Source organism: Lepidochelys olivacea (genome assembly GCF_965140295.1).
Source record: "Lepidochelys olivacea isolate rLepOli2 genome assembly, chromosome: 18".
In the NCBI taxonomy this organism is placed as follows: Eukaryota; Metazoa; Chordata; order Testudines; family Cheloniidae; genus Lepidochelys; species Lepidochelys olivacea.
The window spans coordinates 25871358-25892662 of record NC_140428.1 but is presented as its reverse complement, the minus strand read 5'-3'; the positions used below and the strand labels follow the sequence as shown (position 1 = coordinate 25892662).

The window sequence follows — 21305 nt, the reverse complement described above, 5'->3', positions numbered from 1 at the left end:
TTTAACCCGTCTGCGCCCGCTGGAAATTTGTATGCGTGCGGGGAGGGGGGGGGAGGAGGAGGAGTTAGATAAAGCTCAGGAAACTCCTTCCTGGAAACTATGCTTCCTGGAGTTAACCACCAAATAACTTCTGAGTCAAAAGGATATTTCTCCCTCTGTGAAGATCACTAGAGCGACAGTGAGACAAATTGCTGCTCAGAAGGGCAGTGCTGAATAGCAGTACAGTAATTCTTAGCTCCTTTCTCTCATCTGAGGATCTTACACTGTGTCATGGACATTAGCCACACTTCCCCTCTGGTTGTGAGGCAGGGATGGTTAATACTGGTAACATCAGGGGTAGCCAAAGGAGTGAGGCGGGACCACATTGTCAAAACATCCAACCAACTTTCAGGCAGTCAGATCCCCAACTATGGTACCCCAAGAACTGGTCAGGCAGCCTCACCACCCCCCACTCCTAGTGAGCCCTTGTTTTAGCCCCATTCCTCCAGGCTCTCCCTCAAACCAAAGCCAACCACACCCAACTAATGGGGAGGGGGGAAGCCTATTACAATATTGTTACCTCCTCCTACACTGAGAGCAGATCTCTGTGGTTTACCCAGGTCACACAGCAATGAGATACGTGCGTCACAGGCCAGGCTGGAACCGTGGCATCCTCTCATCACTAGGCCGCAGTGAATAACACAATAAACAGTCGTTATTAACAATAGTTTACATTCCTCTAGCGCCTTTCATACCAGGCTCTCACAGTGCTTTACGAACAATCATTAGCCACGGCGAAAATTAACGAACATTAATTAAAGCAGAGATGAGCCGGAACCAAAACCTCAGCTCTAACCGCCTCCAAACGCTGAGGACGTTCCTCACTGCCCCCCATCACTATATAGTAACTCCTCGCTTAACATTGTAGTTATGTTCCTGAAAAATACTACTTTAAGCGAAACGATGTTAAGCCAGAGATGGGCAAACTATGGCCCCGGGTGCCACATCTGGCCTTCCAGACGTTTTGATCCAGCCCTCAAGCTCTCCATGGGAAGTGGGGTCTGAAGCTCGCCCCATCGCTCCAGCCGGGGAGCGGGGTCAGGCTCTTGCCCCACTCTGCACAGCTCCTGGAAGCAGTGGCACATCCCTTCTCCGGCTCCTACGTGTAGGGGCAGTCAGGGGGCTCTGCACGCTGCCCCCACACCAAGTACTACCCCCACAGCTCCCATTGGCCAAGAACCACAGCCAATGGGAGCTGCAGGGGCGGCACCTGCAGACAGGGCAGCGTGCAGATCCACCTGGCTACGCCTCTGTGTAGGAGCCAGACGGGGGACATGCTGCTGTTTCTGGGAGCTGCTTGAGGTAAGCACCATCCGGGGACTGCCCACCTGCCTCCTCCCATGCCCCAACCCCCTGCCCCAGCCCTGATCCCCCTCACGCCCTCCGAACCCCTCAGTCCCAGCCCAGAGCACCCTGCTGCACCCCCAAACCCTCATCTCCAGCCCCACCCCAGAACTCACACCCCCAGCTAGAGCCCTCATGCCCTCCCGCACCCCAACCCCCAATTTCGTAAACATTCATGACCTGCCATACAATTTCCGTACCCAGATGTGGCCCTTGGGCCAAAAGGTTTGCCCACCCCTGTGTTAAGTGAATCCAATTTCCCATAAGAATTAATGTAAATGGGGGGGTTAGGTTCCAGGTAAATTTTTTTTGCCAGACAAAAGACTATATTTTATATATATACACACACACACAGAGTATAAGTTTTAAACAATTTAATACTGTACACAGTAATGATGATTGTGAAGCTTGGTTGAGGGGGTGAAGTCAGAGGGTGGAAGACCATGGGATATTTCCCAGGGAATGCCTTACTGATGAACTAGTAATCAGCTGAGCCCTCAAGGGTTAACACACTGGTGTTAATGTAGCCTCACCCTTCTGCACTCTATAGAACACAAGGGTCTCTTCCCTACCTTTAAGACTCCTCATAACGCAGCCTTTCCCTACTTGCCTGCTCCTATGTCTTACTGCATCGCCCCCAGCATCCCCAGGCCTCCCACAATGGCAGCCTCCATCACCCAGTCATCTGCCTCTCCCACAAGCACCTTGGCTCTTTCTTCCACGGCTCCTGTACACCTGGTTCATCGCTCCAGACTCATCGAAAAGGCCACAGCACTCTCCTTCAAATCCCTCCGCAAGACCCACTTCTACCATGCCATAGAATAATAATCATGCTGCTATTCTCTGTGGTAACGCCCCTCATCCAAGCACTGCAGTGCTTAAATACATTAATGAATGAAGCTTCACAACCCATTACTCCCACTGACAGGAAGGTTGCTCTGGGGTGAATGTGACTTCACGGTCTTCTTCTTTCATACGCATCACAAATCCATACCTAGATTGTCCAGCCATCTGACTGCTGCTTTATCAAGGGTAGCAAGATGGTGCAGTCCCCCCTCCAAACGTCACTATTAAGAACCATGCTTCTTACCTGGGATTTTATCTTACCCTCAGAGAAGGTATATTAAGAGCTAATATTTATAGCAATACAACATCTCTGCTGCCCTGTTATAAAACTAAAGCTATGTATAAAATCCATTTTGACTATATGCTTTGTGTTCCCCTGGTCCAATATGGAAGAGCAACTGGTACAGTAAACATTCCTGAATACCTGGTTAAGTATTTGTGGTGTGTGAGTGGGAACTCTCAAACATTTTAATGAATAAAGGGAAGCTTAAGTGTAGTTACTGAATGAAACCAAGAGCCCAGAGTCTGCTGACATTACACCTAGGAATGTGTCAGTGAGGAAGGCTTCAGAATAACAGGAGATAGCCAGAAAGACTAAAGTTACATTGATGATGCTCACTAGAATCCAGTGAAGAGGGATTTTCAGAAGCATCCAGTCACTAAACTCTGATCGATTTTCTGTCCTTGATCATTCAGCTTTTTCTAGAGTAGTCCTGAGCCTTCAGAAGAAACCAGTGCTGGTGGCCATTTCCCTAGATCTGTAGTAGGGACTCCTCTCTGTGTTCCTCCTCTATCACTTGCAGAGCTGACGAATGGCTTTTTCTCTTCCCTCTTTGAAAAATCTGCTCTTGCCTGTGTTTGTTCAGGTGCTGTGAAGGGCGGATGTGCTCGGGTTTTTAGTAGTTTCCTGAACAGGAAGGTTTGTATCACTCCCTTTCTTTCTAGTCCATATCAAATTTTTCACAACCTCTTCTCTTAGCTCATCCTTTAAAATATGACAAAGTAAAACAAACAGATGATGAACATTCAGTTACTATCAATCAAATGGCTGGTACATTTTCCTAGCACCTGCTAGAGTTCTCTTAGAATTTGTTTTCTTATTCATTATGATGAAGTATTATAATACTTATTAATGTAGTTCCCCACTTAGAACAAAAGTGTAAGTTATACTGTCTGGCATGATTTTTTCCTATAAATAGTGTCCAATATTTCCTGGATGGATCTTAGACTCTGTAATTAGCTAATTTTGCATCATCTTAAACTGTGTAATGCCATAAAGATATAGATAAATCTGGCATAAAACAGCAACTGTTCTAGACAGGCCCATTTCCAAACCAAATATGTTGAAAGAGACACAAGGTGGGTGAAGTAATATCATTTCTTGAACCAACTTCTGTTGAGGAAAGAGACACACTTTCAAGCTTCCCAGAGCTCTCCTTCGGGTCTGGGAAAGGTAACCAGAGTGTAACAGCTAAATACAAGGTGGGATGGATTGTTAAGCAGAAGAGGTTCACGCATGTTGCAAGAAACCACTTATAATGAAGTGAGCATTTATCACCTCTGCAAATCATAGGACAAAGCAGGGTTAGTAGGTTACCAATTGTTGTAATGACCCGTAAAACCAGTGTCACTGTGAGCTGTAGCTCACGAAAGCTTATGCTCAAATAAATTGGTTAGTCTCTAAGGTGCCACAAGTCTTCCTTTTCTTTTTGCGAATACAGACTAACACGGCTGCTACTCTGAAAACTGTTGAGACCATGATTTTCAGTGTCTAGCAGAGTTATGAATTTAAGCTCGTTTTTGAAAGGTGTTGTGAAGGTTTCCTTTGAGGACGAGGAATGATAAGTCAGATAGGGAGTGACTGCTTTGTGAAAAGTTTCACTCATGGGTGACAGGGTGTTTTTGTCTTTTATCATTTTTCCAGTGTGAGTTCCTTCAAGAATGTAGTGATTGTCTGGTATCACCAGAATCTCTTCCACCAATAAAAGAAAGATTTTACCTCACCCACCTTGTCTCTCTCATATATGTTTAAGTAGCTTGGCTCCAGGTTACATGCCTGGGAGATTAAAGGGCCAAAAGACAAAAGAAAAAAGTCCATTTTAACTTCAGATTTTAAAGATTCTTTTGCTTTAAAGTGTGCTATCACTCAGGGTGGAATTAAGAGTCAATCAAGCCATTTGTTACTAAGGTTCATTACATTTTTTGGATTATAGATGTCAGTTTACTGCCGATCTTAATCCTGTGGCACATTTAATGCTGAATAATAATATTTTGCACTCCTATGGTATCTTCAATTCAGGGATCTCAAAGCACTTTACAAACATCATGGAGCAAATCATGGTCTATGCACAGCCCAAGTAATTGATTCTGCTGCTTCAGGGCCTTGCACAGCCACAGAGTATGCGTGTGTAAGTGTGGGGGGTAGGGGATAGTCAAGTCCCATGGTACCCCCTAAGGTAGGTATTTTTCCCATTTTACAGATGCAGAAAGTGAGGCGCATTGACCCAGACCCTCCAAGATATTTAGGCTCCTAACTTCCATTGAAATCAGGAGCCTGAATACCTTTAAAATCAATGGACATTAAATACCTTTGAGGATCTGGATCATAATGTTTAAAAGACTTGCCCCAAAGTCCCATAGTGACTCAGTGACAGAGTTGGGAATAGAGCCAAGGTCTCCTGATTTCAGAGTGCTTGGTACTAATCTCACTTCACCAGTGGGGACTTCAGAGTTTATGCAAACACACACTTGTTATCAGAGACTTCTGTGGCAAGCAGACATAGTCATGGCAGAGACACTCATACCATCCAGCAAACCCCTGCTCCAGTTGCTTGTGCATAGTAAATAAAAGACCAGACAACTCACCCCTATGGCCTGTGCAGCTGCAAAGAAAAAGAAACAACCTCGTCAGAAAACGGTCTGGTGCATTTTGTATTAACATGTTTCTGTATTAATGTCCCAGGGCCAAGTCCTGCCCTTAGACACATGCACAGCTCTCTGCGATTCATTGGGGCCATGTGTGTGCACATCCACAGAACGTGGCCCCGCTCTGCTGTAACTGCGCTTTGCACTACACTTAGCAGCATCTTGAAGAATCACCCCGCTGGGAGAGGAAGGTGGTTATGTGACAATGCTAATCCAATGTGATTTTGGGCTCTAACAATGCTTTGCATTGATACAGCACCTAGCCTCTAAGGATCTCAGAGAGTTTTGCAAACAGCAAGCCACATAACCCTATAAGTTGGGCATTATGCCAAACAGCTACACTATGGCACAAGGAAATTAAGCGATTTCCCAAATTCACACCTCTGGTCATTGGCAGAGCTGAGACTATTATCCAGGAGTCCTGATTCCCAGTCCCAGGTTATAACCAGTAAACAACGTTCTCTCTTGGACCTGAGAACATGTTCTTCTCTTGGTAGATGGGGAAAACCTGAGATTCTTATTTCTGAAGGAGTAACAGGTTATGACCCAAATTACCGTTCCATTAACATCGCTGCTCCCCCAGTGAATGAAAAGGGAACTTTGTAAACACAGATCAGATACAAGCAGGAAAGATCATCAGGAGGGGAGAACTGGTCCAGGTTGCTTGGAGAATGTGAACAGCTGGTATTTTAAGCCACTGCAGAACCTGGCCTGGGAAAAAGGCCGGTTTTGGCCATGAGCTGGGGAGGGAGAGGATCTTCCCAAGCTGGGCGGGGGGCATGTCCACTGCAGCTGGGACGATAGCGCAGCCCCCTGGCCTGGGACCAGCCAGTTCACCCCGTAAAGTAGGTCACATTTAGGGTCAGCGGGTCTTAAAGGCAACCCTTTAAGAAGAGAGATTTAGACTCTCACAGGATTCTCAGTTTGAAGAGGCAATTCCAGTTACAGTTTGGCATGTTCCAGGGTGAAACAAAGACCAATGTGGGAAGTATGAACTCTGCCAGTCAGACCCCTTTAGAGACCCTTTGACAGGTTTCACAGGTCCCACGCTTTTCTTACTTATGTGGTAACTCACTTTCCCTCTTCTTCCTCCGCCATAAAAAGAACGCTGTTCCAGCAAATACAGATAAAACTGCCAGGACAATTATCAATGCTATCGCTGTGACAGAAAGGCTTCTTTGTACACAGACTGCATTAGAAGTGGCTGTCCCGGCCTTTAGTTCTGTCATCCCTTCCTCTTCACACCTAAGATGAAGGAAGACATGTTATTAAACATGTCAGCATATCTACAGCCTTCCCACTGTCTCGGGGCACCCGTCATTCCATCAGATGGATTCCTTAATATTTTCTATCAAAAATGATAAGACTGCATCCAGATTCTGACCCTGCAGTCTGTGGACAGGCCAAACTCCCACTCATTTCAAGGCTGTAGGATTGGGCCCTTTGAGCAACAGACACCTGCATATTGAATAACAATGAATGAAAGGACAGAGCGCAGCGTGTAAAGCCACTGCAAGAGAAAAGGCCATGTGTCGTCAGAGTCACCTACTTGGTCCATGACTGACAGGTGCGTGACATGTTGGTTGCTGAGAAGGTTCCATCAGGGCAAACCTCACATACGTTGTCATGGAATTCTGTGCCTGTAAAAGAGGAGAACATAACTGGATACTTTTCTGAATGTGGGGCCTCAAGGAGCTTTGATTTCAGAAAGGTCTCCAGCCGCATTTCCCCACTGTCACCACCCCCACTATGTTGCAGAGCCAGCTAGGTCAGTTCAGGAATTAGCACTTGAAGAATAGATCTGCGCTGGTGTTTTATTCCTGCCCTGAACTAAATCTGTCAGTACTCATAGAGCACAGGTACATGGGGAAAAATGCACCTCCTGCTGCCCCACATACCTGGGCCATTACAAGGGCCAACATCCCGAAGGAATAGTAAGACTCAAAATAATGGTGGCAAGTTGTGAAATAGCAAAAAAGCTGCAACAGAACACAGCAGTGAAGGGGTTAAATGCCCAAAGGACACTGGATGAAGATAAGGAAGCTGGAATTTGAAAATATTTAAGACTTATCCTGCCGTGCTACCAGTTTATGCTGGGATGTGGTCAGTGCTCACAGGCTAAGCAGGTGCTGGCTGGGAGACATGGGTGAAATCCTGGGGCATTGTCCCAACCCATTGTCTTCAGAGGGGCCAGGATTACTCCCCAGAATGTGTCTGGAAGTGATGCTGCCACCTACTACTTCTACCCTAGGTTCCCAAACACTATGGTGATGGGTCATGCAAGGAGATAGACTGGTGCAAGGAGAAGCTGTGCTTCTGCTGGCTTTCATATCACATGTAAACATGAGGTCCCTGTGCCTTGGAAATCCCATGTACACATCTCCTAACCAAATTCCTCTCTGAGGAATTATAGTCCACTTACCTACATTCCTCTTGTAATTAATTGAAAATAATAGTCTTCACTTTCTGACCTAACCTGATGCAAGGCTATGAACTCTTAAATAGCTGTCTGCTTCCACCCCCTGATGAAACGATCCCCGAATATAGCCTGGAGATCATTTTATTACCTTTGGAAAGAGCTTGGAAATGTAAATAAAAAAATTATCGTAGGACACTGTCATGTACATGAACTTTTATTCTGAAGCCTCCAATTCCATATGGCCCAGGTAGGGGGAATAGGGGTGGAGGGCACTCGGGTTTTGGGACGTGGACTTGCAGACCTATGTACATATTAGGTCGACTTACAGCCATCGCAGTAATGGCCTCGGTGGTGCATTTCCACACTACCCTCCTTGGGCCAGTGGTGCATGTCCTAACCAGGAGGGCTTCTACTGACCTAAGAGGGGCAGTGTGGGGAGCTGAGAGCCCGGTCTCTTGGCTCTGCTGGCAGCTCCCTGCCAGGAGCCTGGCTGCCCCACAGGCTCCTAGACTGCTGGCAGGCTGCCTCCCCTCATCCCCTGTTGACACCGACAAAATTAGGTCCCTTCCTAGCATGTCATTGTAAGGCACCTCTTTGCCTTTTCCTGCACTTCTCTGCAACCTCCCTTTCTGTCACAGTGTAGAAATGCTACTGAACAGCCTGGCTGACATGTAAATGGAAAAACACCACACACTCTGCTTTTCGACAGCAGCTCCCATCCCAGTATCTCCAAGTGCCGAGCTCTCAGGGCGTTAAGCTCACATCACCCTACACAGTATCCACCTTCAGAAATACACGCCTGGCTGGACAGTCATGGTTCTTTGCTCTAATAACTGATGAGCTTCAGATACTTTTGGTTAGTCAATTACTCACATGTGCCCTTGATCAGAAACCCTAGGAATAGACCGTGGGCTGGATCCACACCCTCTCTCTCTGTAAAGGGACTTATGTGTCTACAGCAGCGATGTACTCCAGTGTAATTCACGGGGATTCTGCACCAGTGGAAAATGTGTTGCTGAACAAGTCTGTTGCACCATAGGCGCTCCAAAGGGGGCATTGTTTCAAGAAAAGGGTGTGTTTAGCACACTTGTCTTACTAACAGAATTCTCTGCCCAAAAGCGTGCTTGACGGAGCTCTGTTTCTGGTGTGCAAGTTGAAGCTGAACTCACACTGCGCTCTGCTGCTGCGTAGGTCGGCTGCCAACATGTGTGAGTGCAAACCCACGGCCTCATGCAAATTGCTGCCTGAAAGAGCATCATGCAAGTGTCCAACGACACCCAGAGGAGTCTCAGCTCGTCACAACCTGTAACACTTAACCTTGCCCCTGTATTTTTCATGCATGTTTAGCAGGGGGATGGTAGCTTTGTGTCTGGCCTGGAAGATGACCGGAGCTCAGCTATAGGGCAGGACCCCAGGCAGGGAAGAGCAATTCCAGAGTGAAGGACCCCTAGCAGCTTTCTCCCTCCCACCCCCTGCCTCCCACGTATATTGAGGGAGCTCCATCTCAGTCAGGACCCAAACCACTTCTGTCTCTACAGGTCAAACCCAATTCCTACATGGTACCAACAGGCAACTCCACTCCGTCAGCAGGCTGCTGCATTCTGCAGGGTCCAAAGGGTGGCCCCAGGCAGAGCACAGTTCAGCAGAGACTCCTGCCTTAGGGAGAAGAGGTCAGAGGCGTCTGGCCAGGCACAGATGGAAAGAAGTGCTGTTCACCACAGCTGTGACCTGGGCATCCAGCTCAGCACGTGCTCTGAACCACCCTGGAGCTGTGCAACGCTGTTACAACTGGCAGTCACGCTCCCTCAAAGAGGGGGGCCCATCTACAGCTCAGCCACTCTTCCGGCTGCTTCCCCAGCTCACCAGCATCACCTCAGTCTCACCTGGATCAAGTCTCAACCAGTTTGCCCTGCTCCAGATTCGTTCTGTGACTGCAGGGTTTCCCCTTGGTATTACAGAAGTTATGTTGCCTTACCAGGTTCTTTCATCATAGAGCCAGGCAGGCAGATGGTGGAGGGACGACACATTTCACAGTCCAGGCCTGCAATGTGCCTGCAGAAATACCCCAGGTCGCAGCCGCACATGGTGTTCTTCGTATATGAGCATTTTTCTTTTATTATCAGTCTGGCTCCTAAAGGAAAGTTACATGCATCACAAATACATTTACATGGGAACTAAACAGAGCAGATACAAAAATTAATGTGTATCCCCAGTCATTGCTGATCCATGGTACAGGGCACAGGAGCTAGAGGGGTTTGTTATGATGACTCCATTTAACAAGTGTTGCCATGTAAACAGAACCTTCTGGAGCCTGATTCTCCACTGCCCTTCATCTTGTGTTGTATTTACATCTGTGCAAAGGCTGCATGCAAAATGCTACCAAATCAGTGTTCTCTACACAACTGCAGTTGAGATCACGCTTTTTACCCATTCTGCATTCATCTGCACGGGTGTGAATAATGACAAGGCGGTGGAGAATGAGGCTCCCAGTAGCCACAGATAAAGGACCACAACCTCCAATCCAGCTGGTCACTGGAGGAGCACTCCACTGTAGTGAGATTTTGGAGTGGCCATAACACCTGCTACACAACCTCTCCTCCTGGCTGCCCAGATGATCCCCTTGTGCTGGGACGGCCTTTGGGGCCATAGGCAGCTGATGTAAATTAGAGCAGCCTGCAGGCTGTTCTAATTCATGCTGGGGACCAGACCTTAATGCCCCCATAAACAGAGGAGCGCAATGGTTGCTCACTGTCACTCATGTCACTCCCGCCTCCTGAGGTAGTTGCGTGTTCCTCAGCCACTGCTCAGGATCTGGGCCCTGAAAGGGAAGGTTATAGCCTTCCCCACGTACAATCCAGATCCTGAGGGTGCAGTGCTGCTGCTCTAGGACAAAGGATACCATCTGAAATGTTTGATTACAATTATTGTTTATTGTGTTTGTTCTTCTTCTGCTAAATCTACAGATCCACTTTCCTCCTGAGAAGAATCTCCCGGGATGATTCCACAGACCTTAATCAGTGGAAGATGTGCGACTAAAGCCCATGCACTGTGCCAGAAATCTCCACTTCCGTGATTTGCCCAAGACTGCAAGGAACTCAGTAAGAGAACTGTGAGTGGAACCCAGGTCTCTTGACTTCCAGTCCTGGACCCTAACAACTAGGCTGCTTTTGTATGTGTGGGCCGGGGGAGACAACTCAGAAAAAAATAATTAAAATCCACCCACACACAGAGCAGCTTCCTTACCTGCATCGCACAGTTTACATCTCATGCATTCCGTTAGGCCATTGGGATGCTCTGTATATGTGTCGTCCACACATGGCATGCAAGTTGTGCTGCTACTTTCTCTACAATGTTTGACCACCCTAGTCCCTAAAGCAAACAAAACAATTAGCTCCTGTGTAAACCAGGCTAATATATTTAATGCATTCATACAGAGATTGCAAAAGCAGGTCATTATGCAGGACAAATGCACATGCTATGTGTGTGGATTTTACATGTTGCACACACCACCACTGGAAATAAAAGGTAAACGTCTCAGAACTAGACTGCCAGACCCGAAATCCTCTATTTCTGCACAACACAGGAACAGCGTAGACAGAAACTCACACTCATAACTCACACCCCTCCCTTATCAGCAGTATCCCTAGTACAGTCGTGCTTAGACTCTGTGTACCGGTTACAGGACCGCTGACAGATGCGTGTGTCCCCACTGTGACCAGTCAGGATCTTGGCCCTTTAAAAGATGCAGTTCTGAGTATTGTAGTTCCTCCTAGGGGGATGGAGAATCCCCAGGTGAAGCAAGTGACTGGAGGGATCATATGACCAGAAAGGGCCAGGGACTAAGAAGTCAGGTGGCTGCCTGTGGCCAGTCCTCTAGTACTGTAAGAGGTAAATTGAGACGAGAGGGCCTGGGGGAGTCCTGGTGTCCACAGCAGCCTGCTGGACAGCTGCCTGGCGCAGGGCTGTGGCTGGGCTGGGACTGGCAGAGGTCCCTGTGCAGAGGAAAGATCAGTAGGATCCTGATAGAAGGGGACTGTGAGGGGCTGGGGAAGGGCTGGGGGATCCCGGATGCAGGGCAAAGGGTGAATACAGTGAATCCTAATGGGGACAGTGTATTGTCTGTGTTACAGTCAATCAGGGCAGAGATCTGGGCCATGGGCCGTCAGGCCTAGAGATGGAAACAAGAGTTCAGACCACCGGTCAGAGCTGGGTCCAGGGGGGCAGGGTCCAGGAACAAGCCAATGGTCAGTACTGGAGTGACAGAAGCCGAGTGCAAGAGCCGCAGGGTAAAGTAGGGTTGTAGTCAGAAGGCGCAGCCAAGGGTCAGAAGCCAAAGGGTTAACCAGAGTCACAGTCAGGAGGCATAACCAAGGGTCGGGGGTGGGGGTCCGAAGCCAGGACAGGGCTGGGGTAAGGACGGAAGCTGGCTGGAGCAGGGCTAGGACAGAGCAGGAGCAAGGACTAGGCAAGCCCAGCTGCAGGCAGGGTACACATTGAGCAGCCGCTGTTCTTCTCTGGGTGCCAGGCTGCTAAGCAGGACTCAGAACTGCTGATCCACCAGCCACTCGGGTGCTGTGACTGCCCCGCGATGCAACTCGGCTTACTGGTTCCCCAGCAGTGAAGTCAGTCAAGGGAGCAGGCCAGCAGCTGGTCCAACCTGACCTAGCCTCTGACAGGCCTCAACAGGTGAGGAAGACAGGTGTTATGGAGAAAGTGACTTGCCCAAAGTATCCCAGTCCTTCTGGATCTCCTGTGTCCCAGGCCACAAGAACCATCCTCTCTATGTCCTCCACTGACAGGTGAGTAACAAGCAATGTAGATGTTTACATGGAGAGATCCGTGTCACCACCAGTCAGATTCACAGTAATAGAGGCGATCAATGTCTCCGGAGGAGGCCGGGCAATTGGACTCTCTTGGGAAGGGTCATGACTTTTAAAGAATGAATTATATATACCTACCAGCACTGCACATGGGACAGCATTCGCCATTTATTTCATATTCGCCTGGGTAGCATTTTACAGCTTCGGAAGGCGGCAGTTGTGTTATCAAGAAAATGACAAAAATCTTTAGGGAAAAAGAAGAAAGAGTTTCTGATTCACATCATGGCAGCTCAAAAGCAGATGGGGAGTGGCTGGTAGCACTGTGGCACTGATTAGCCTCCCTGAGCCTGCGGTTCACCCACCGCCCATGGTTTTGCTCCTTGCTGCTCACTATTTTCCAAAAATGGAACACAGACAACATGTGGATTGAAACAGGCACCGTCACCAGCAAAACTGCCCAGTGTCGCTTCAGACCTGTGCATGCGATATGTGACACATATTCCTGACTTCTGAGACATACCTCCTGCTGTACACCCAGTAACAGGATGTGTCACTGTGTCATCCCTATCTAGTATTGGGGGGGAAAAATCTGTGTTTAATGTTATCAAAACAAAGGGCGCTTACCACTTCAAAGGTCTTGCCAAACAGGGAGAGAGTGATGGACAAGCCGCAAATTCTGCAGCCAGGATGTTTTATACATGGTGCGTTTTGCCGAGTGCTCGGAATACAGTTGAATTTAGCATGAGCTTCAGGTTACACTGTAACACCCAAAATGGAAGGACTAAAATACGATTGGCCATGGAAAGCCCCAAACTGAGACCCATCAGCACAACTTCCGTGTGGGCCAAGCGTTATTCCCTGTGCTGGCCTGTCCCTCACGTCCACACAACCACGGAAACCATGGGAGGAAACGGCAGATACAAAACAACAAAACTATGGGGTTGGAGCAGCAAAGTCAATGCAAAGCACCACAACGAGCAACTGTCCATTTAGAATCCTCAAACATTTCCTCTTTCAAATGGCAACTTTGGGGGTCGGATTATTTGTTTTTCTAAAATCAGTGTCCGTTAAAAAAAACTTCTGCCAAGCTACACAATGAAAACTCAATCCACTTAGACCCCCCCAGCTCCAGGCTGAGTATCAGCTGATGAGAACAAACCAAAATCTCCCAGCGGTGTTTTTTTCCTACGAAATGAAGGCAGAAAAGTTATACTGTATTTTCAATAGTCATTTTGCTTGTGCTTTGCTATTTCCACCAGATGGAGCCCAACAGCTTCTAAAATGCAGAGAGATTTTCTCGACCAAGGAATAAACAACCCCAAACTCCTGCAAGCCAAGGGTGTGTAGTTTGCGTTAGCAAAAAAAAGGGTAAATGTAAAAAATTCACATTCCTGGCATCTCATTATTAGTCACAGTAGACATGAGCACCCCCAAACCTCCCACAGTCTCTCTGCTGGGTTTGCTGGGCAGGTTCAATCTCATTAGCTCCATTTTATTTCAGGAGCTTTTGTGATCCACTTACCCAGAGCATGGTCCTGAGAACAGACCGCAGTGTGTGTGGGCTTCTGCCCCCCCGCAGGGCATGGAGTCTCTGACCTCTACAGCTCAGCGCGGCCTCCAGGTCCTGATCATTGGCAACAAGCTGCAAGCCTCAGTGAGCCTGGTGCCACCGCCCTGTCCTGGGGTGTCCGTCCCCTGGAGCCTTCGCCCCCTTCTCCAGGGAACTCCCTGGGCCTGCTCGCAGGACAAAAAGTCCAAAGTTCTGGGCTGGTTCCGGTTCTAATCCAGGCCCAGCAGCAGCAGCCAAGAGACCAGCTCCGACCCAGCCCAACTCAAAAGTGAAAGTGCAATTAGACAAGCAGGCGGGAACTATCCCAATGGGCTGGGCTTCAGGCTTATACTGTGTTGTTATACGGAAAGAGATACTTAAAGTCAACCCACCAAGGGCGCCAATTCGGGGGGCAGGGGAGGGCCAGAGCCCCCCCAGTTTCATACAGGAGGTGTGCAAGCTCCCAGGTGGAGCTCTTCACTACAGTACGGGGTTAGTGTGAGGTTGTGCACAGGAGAGGTGCCCCTGGGGCAGGGAGTCAGGATTTTGTTTACAAACAGAGGCTGGGTGATTAAGATAAGAAAGGGCTGGGGATTAAGGGTATGGAAGTTTAGCCTGTAAAAGAGAAATCCCTCTGTGGAGGGGGGAGAGGGAGGAGGGGTTGTGTTCGAGAGAACAGGGGAGGAAGAAAAAATACAGCAAAGCACTGAGCCAAGGTTACATTCAGAAAAGGGGGAGATTTGGGGATGTAGATGAAAAGACGGGGTCAGACCCAGAGCGGGGCTAGCCATGTATAGAGAGGCTCCCACTCTGTCTGTGGTATTTATGTGGCCTCATCACCATGGTATCTGAGGCTGCACATCACAACGTCTAATCTGTTTCTCCTCCCAGCCCCTCAGTGAGGTAGAGCAATGCTGTTATCCCCATTGTACAGGTGGGGCACTGAGGCACACACAGCCTTTTAAAGGCCAGATTTTCAAAGGTTTTCAGGCACCTAGTGAGATTTTCAAATGCACTTAGAAAGTTAGGTGCTTTGCAAACCCCATTAGATGTCAAGCTGTATCTTTGGGTGCCTAAAAACCTCTGTCCTTACAGCACTGGCCAGGGGTTAGAGAGGAAGTCCCTGGAGGGAGTAGAACCCAGGTGTTTCAGGGCTAGCTCCCTATCCAGCGACTCTGATAGATGGGAGCAAAACCAAGGCGGCCAGTTCTCTGAGACTCCTGCAAATGGTCCCAGGATGGATGTCATGGTTGACAGCATGAAAAGCAGCACAGAGGTTAGGAAGGATGGAGAATGAGAGTCAGATGAGAGGAGATCACTTAACTTCGAAGGGGTGGCAGGTTCTGCCCCATGCTGGGTTGTAGAGCAATGGCTGCTGTGCAGTTTTACATTTTAACTGAAAACCATTTTGTTCAGTCATTTTTTGTTCTGAGTTTGAGAAAAGAAAGGAACGAGAAAGTACGAGTATCAGATGTGTTTATGCCACAAATTCTTAGGATTTCAGCTGTACTCAGGCCAATTCCAGAACAAAGAACAGAAACACCATCCACTGAGTCCATCAAGTCGATGATTATTGTCATGATTTGCATTATTCACTGGGCACCATCTGTGTGCTGAGCACTGTTCAGAATATGCCAGAAAATCTAGTCCCTGAGCCAATATGACTGCAATAGAAGTTTTAGTTGATTAAGGACTAGAAGATTTGACCCTCCAACTTTCTTTCTAAAGGAAGAGCACCTCTGCCTGTTGATTTTTCTTTCCTGCCTGCAGTGGCCCCGATATACCTCAGAAGTCTCCGTTTTTGTCTCAACTTTAAAACATAGAATTTTCTTAATGTTTGAAGTTATCTGGAAAAAAAAACAACACATAGAGTTTTCAGGTCCCTAAGTTGCCCTTGGAATCACAGTTAAAGTTGCCCCCCCCCAAATCTGAAATGGCACCCCTGAAACCCACGGTATAGTGGGCACATAGTGTTGACCCTGGAAGGATCACATGGAGGTAAAAACTACCTGTGCCATGGCTACGTTGGGATTTTACATCCAGATAGAAAAGGAGTACTTGTGGCACCTTAGAGACTAACCAATTTATTTGAGCATAAGCTTTCGTGAGCTACAGCTCACATTCATAAACCAGTCGGAGAACACTTCAATCTCTCTGGTCACGCAATCAGACATGAAGGTCGCTATCTTAAAACAAAAAAACTTCAGATCCAGACTCCAGCGAGAAACTGCTGAATTGGAATTCATTAGCAAATTGGATACTATTAATTTAGGCTTAAATAGAGACTGGGAGTGGCTAAGTCATTATGCAAGGTAGCCTGTTTCCTCTTGTTTTTTCCTACCCCCCCCCCCACAGATGTTCTGGTTTAACTTGGATTTAAACTTGAAGAGTGGTCAGTTTGGATGAGCTATTACCAGCAGGAGAGTGAGTTTGTGTGTGTATGGGGGTGGGGGGGATGTGAGAAAACCTGGATTTGTGCAGGAAATAGCCCAACTTGATTGTCATGCACATTGTGTAAAGAGTTGTCACTTTGGATGGGCTATCACCAGCAGGAGAGTGAATTTGTGTGGGGGGGTGGAGGGTGAGAAAACCTGGATTTGTGCTGGAAATGGCCCACCTGATGATCACTTTAGATAAGCTATTACCAGCAGGACAGTGGGGTGGGAGGAGGTATTGTTTCATATTCTCTGTGTATATATAAAGTCTGCTGCAGTTTCCACGATATGCATCTGATAAAGTGAGCTGTAGCTCACGAAAGCTTATGCTCTAATAAATTGGTTAGTCTCTAAGGTGCCACAAGTCCTCCTTTTCTTTTTGCGAATACAGACTAACACGGCTGTTACTCTGAAACCTGCTCACCTGAAGTGATCACTCTGGTTACAGTGTGTATGGTAACACCCATTGTTTCATGTTCTCTATGTATATAAATCTCCCCAATGTATTTTCCACCGAATGCATCCGATGAAGTGAGCTGCAGCTCATGAAAGCTTATGCTCAAATACATTTTTTTGTCTCTAAGGTGCTACAAGTCCTCCTTTTAACAACTGGATAGTACATGAGAGACGATGGGCAGCATGGCACTAGGCTGAGCAGGGAGAAGTTGTGTTTGATGCAGTGGAGCAGGGGAGACAGTGGAGCAGGGGAGCCAGTGACGTGGTAAAAGTGACAAGCCAGGGAAATTATCTTTGCAGCAGCATAGATATAAGCAGAGGAAAATTGCGTCACAGCATGCATTGCACGTACCCCTCCTATCCTGTGCAATTCACCTTAGCTAAAGCACAGCTCCCTAGCATTGCTTTTGAACAGGCCCTCCCCTAAGGCTCTGAGGCCAGCCATTTATGGGTAGATGTATCACCAAAAACAAACGGACTCCCTCTTATCTCTGGCCAAAGTTTGAGAGACTGCTTGCTGGTGGTGGAAAAGGAGAAGTGCTCTCTTGAAATCTGGTTTTAAATCCTTGTAGGTGTTTTAGAGCCCTAAGGTTAAAATACTCAGTCTGCAAAAGTAGCAGCATAGACATTGTCTAACGTTTTCCTTTAAGGACTTTTATAGGTTATGAATACTACCACAATGCCGCATGATGGTGTAGTTTGTACACATGGGTGTAGTTTGGCGGGGCATAGGGAAGCAGAAGCGGATAAGGCTTTTTTTTAAACAACAAACAAAATCATCCAAAGCACGAGACTCGGTGGTGAAGGGGAACTTCAACTCCCCAGACATCTGCTGGGAAAATAACACAGCAGGGCACAGATTATCTAACAAGTTCTTGGAATGTACTGGAGACAAGTGTTTATTTCAGCAGACAGAGAAAGATACTAAGGGAGAGGCTGTTCTAAATTAGATTCTGACAAATTGGGAGGAACAGGTTTAGAATTTGAAAGAGGAAGGTAGCTTAGGTGAAAGCGATCATAAAATGGTAGCGCTTGATTCTAAGGGAGGGTAGGAAGGAAAAACAGCACAATAAAGAAAATGGATTTCAAGAAGGCAGACTTTAGCAAACTCAGGGAGTTGGTAGGTAAGATCCCATGGGAAGCAAGTCTAAGGGGAAAAACAGTTCAAGAGACTTGGCAGTTTTTCAAAGAGAAATTAAGGGCACAAGAGCAAACTATCCCACTCTGTAGGAAAGTTAGGAAGTGTGGCAAGAGACCACCCTGGCTTAACCAGGAGTTCTTCAACGATCTGACACTCAAAAAAAGAGTCTTACAAAAAGGGGACACTGGGACAAATTACAAAGGAGGAATATAAATAACACAAGTATGTAGGGACAACATTAGAAAGGCCAAGGCACAAAATGAGATTAAACTAGCTAGAGACATAAAGGGTAACAAGAAAACATTGTACAAATACATTTGAATCAAGAGGAAGACCAAGGACAGGGTAGGCCCATTACGCAGTAAGGAGGGGGGGAACAATAACAGAAAATGTAGAAATGGCAGAAGTCCTAAATGACTTTTTGGTTTCCGTTTTCACCAAAAAGTGGAGTGGCAATTGGCCGTCGAACAGTGAATGCCAGTGAAAGGGAGGTAGGCTCAGAGGCTAAAATAGGGAAAGAACAAATTAAAAATTACTTAGACAAGTTAAATGTCTTCAAGTCATCAGGGCCTGATGAAATACATCCTAGAAAACTCAAGAAGGTGACTGAGAAGGTATCTGAGCCATTAATCAAGTATCAGGGGGTAGCTGTGTTAGTCTGTATTCACAAAAACAACAAGGAGTCCGGTGGCACCTTTAAGACTAACAGACTAGTCAGTCTTTAAGGTGCCACCGGACACCCTGTTGTTTTTGAGCCATTAATGATCATCTTCAATAAATCATGGAAGATGGTAGAGATTCCAGAAGACTGGAAAAGGGCAAATATAGTGCCCATCTATAAAAAGGGAAATAAGGACAACCCAGAGAATTACAGACCAGTCAGCTTAACTTCAGAACCTGGAAAGATATTGGAGCAAATATTTAAGCACTCAATTTGCAAACACCTAGAAGATAATAATGTGATAAACAACAGTCACCATGGATTTGTCATGAACAAATCACGTCAAACCAATCTAATAGCTTTCTTTGATGGAGCAATAGGCCTTGTGGCTAAGAGGGAAGCGGTAGACATGGTATATCTAGACCTTAGTAAGGCCTTTGATATTGTCTCGCATGACCTTCTCATAAACAAATTAGGGAAATACAACCTGGAATGAGCTACTATTGTTATACCAATAAAATAAAAACCAGCAGGATCTTATTAAAGGGGGAAAAGGCAAAATACCACATTGATTGTGAATACAGAAAGAATCCTAGTAAGCAGTTAGTTACAGCTGTAACATTCCATTCAATCTCATATTTATTCACACATTCATTCACGCGCACACACGCACACACGCACACACACACACACGCACACAGGTTCTGTAAGGTTGTTATCATAGTTACCAGCCTTACAGTTGCTCATGCCAAGCCACTGGCCAGGTGGCCTGGACATGAGGAGGGAGCAGGGCATTGTCAGATACACATCTGATGCTCCTGGAAGTTGGTTTGCAGAATCAGACCCCAAAGTTCTCACTTTCTAGAGCCCATTTTTATAGGAATTTCTTCCTAGGCCAGTCTATGGGAATTGCTTCATCATGCTGTTGCTGAATCAATGGGCAGATGGCACATTCCTGACGGCTCCGTGCTGCCAGATGTTATCTTGTTCTTTGGTTCTCCCATTCTTGAGGCTGTTGGGTGGATTCCAGTCTGCCCTCCAGGGGGGTCCTCTGCTTATTTCCACTTGACGCCTTCTTCAGCCGATGGACACTGGATTCTAAGGCTGGCACCTCCCTGATCATTCAGTTATTATCCACACCAAGCATCCATCCACATACATCCTCTCTCTCTATTTTAATCACAATTGTTAATACAACAAAAGGGCGGGGAGTCTCTGGGTGCTGTTTCTGTTGTTACAGAGTATTGCTTTCAGTCTCTCTCTGTGTGAATTGCTTTGAGAACAGACTCTGTCTTAGAATGTACTAACACAATTAGCAGCTTGCAAGTTTCACACAAAGAGGGAGAGAAACAGTACCAAAAACCAAGAGACCTCTTAATTAGTAATACCCTGGAATTTAAACTCTGGGGAATCAAACTCATTTGTGATTTTAATACAGAACTTCTTTAATATGATCCAACACTATAAGGTGGGTGCATAACAGGTTGGAAAACCGTTCCCAGAGATTAGTTATCAGTGGTTCAGTCAAGCTGGAAGGGCATATTCAGTGGGATCCCGCAGGGATCAGTTCTGGGGCCTGTTCTGTTCAATACCTTCAACAATGATTTAGGTAATGGCATAGAGAGTACACTTATAAAGTGTGCGGACAATACCAAGCTGGGAGGGGTTGCAAGTGCTTTGGAGGATAGGGTTAAAATTCAAAATGATCTGGACAAACTGGAGAAGTGGTCTGAAAAAAACAGGATTAAATTCAATGAGGACAAACAAAATACTCCACTTAGGAAGGAACAATCAGTTGCACACATATAAAATGGAAAATGACGGCCAAGAAGGAGTACTGCAGAAAGGGATCTGGGGGTCACAGTGGATCACAAGCTAAATATGAGTCAACAGTATAACACTGTTGCAAAAAAAAAAAAAAAAAAGCAAACATCATTCTGGGCTGTATTAGCAGGAGTGTTATAGGCAAGAGAAAAGATGTAATTCTTCCGCTCTACTTCACGCTGATTAGGCCTCAACTGGAGTATTGTGTCCAGTTCTGGAAGCCACATTGCAGGAAAGATGAGGACAAATTGGAGAAAGTCCAGAGATGAGCAACAAAAATGATTAAACGTCTAGAAAACATGACCTATGAAGGAAGATTGAAAAAACTGGGTTTGTTTAGTCTGGAGAAGAGAAGACTAAGAGGGGGACATTTAACAGTTTTCAAATACATAATAGGTTGTTACAAGGAGGAGGGAGAAAAATAATTCTCCTTAACCTCTGAGGATAAGACAAGAAGCAATGGGCTTAAATTGCAGCAAGGGGGGTTTAGGTTAGGTTAGGGTTAAACTCCCTAATGTTGGTTAAACACTGGAATAAATTGCCTAGGGAGGTTGTGGAATCTCTATCATTGGAGATTTTTAAGGCCAGGTTAGACCTGTCGGGAATGGTCTAGATAATACTTAGTCCTGCCATGAGTGCAGGAGACTGGACTGCAGTGCTTAAATATATTAATGAATGAAGCTTCACAACCCCTGTTATCCCCACTGACAGGAAAGTTGCTCTGGGGTGACTGTGACTTCACAGTCTTCTTCTTTCATACGCATCACAAATCCATACCTAGATTGTCCAGCAATCTGACTGCTGCTTTATCAAGGGTAGCAAAATGGTGCAGTCCACCCTCCAATC

General features: G+C 46.6%; 1 pseudogene across 1 annotated transcript; it reads right to left on the bottom strand.

Moving 5' to 3' along the window:
* Positions 1–1742: 1742 nt before the first annotated feature.
* On the bottom strand, positions 1743–14898 carry LOC311532953 (tumor necrosis factor receptor superfamily member 14-like; annotated as a pseudogene). Its single transcript, XR_014714593.1, has 8 exons — positions 13916–14898; positions 12532–12637; positions 10817–10942; positions 9549–9704; positions 6704–6794; positions 6230–6399; positions 5095–5111; positions 1743–3214 (listed from the first exon to the last, which is right to left on the bottom strand). The product of XR_014714593.1 is annotated as a tumor necrosis factor receptor superfamily member 14-like (transcript).
* Between the last annotated feature and the right edge of the window lie 6407 nt (positions 14899–21305).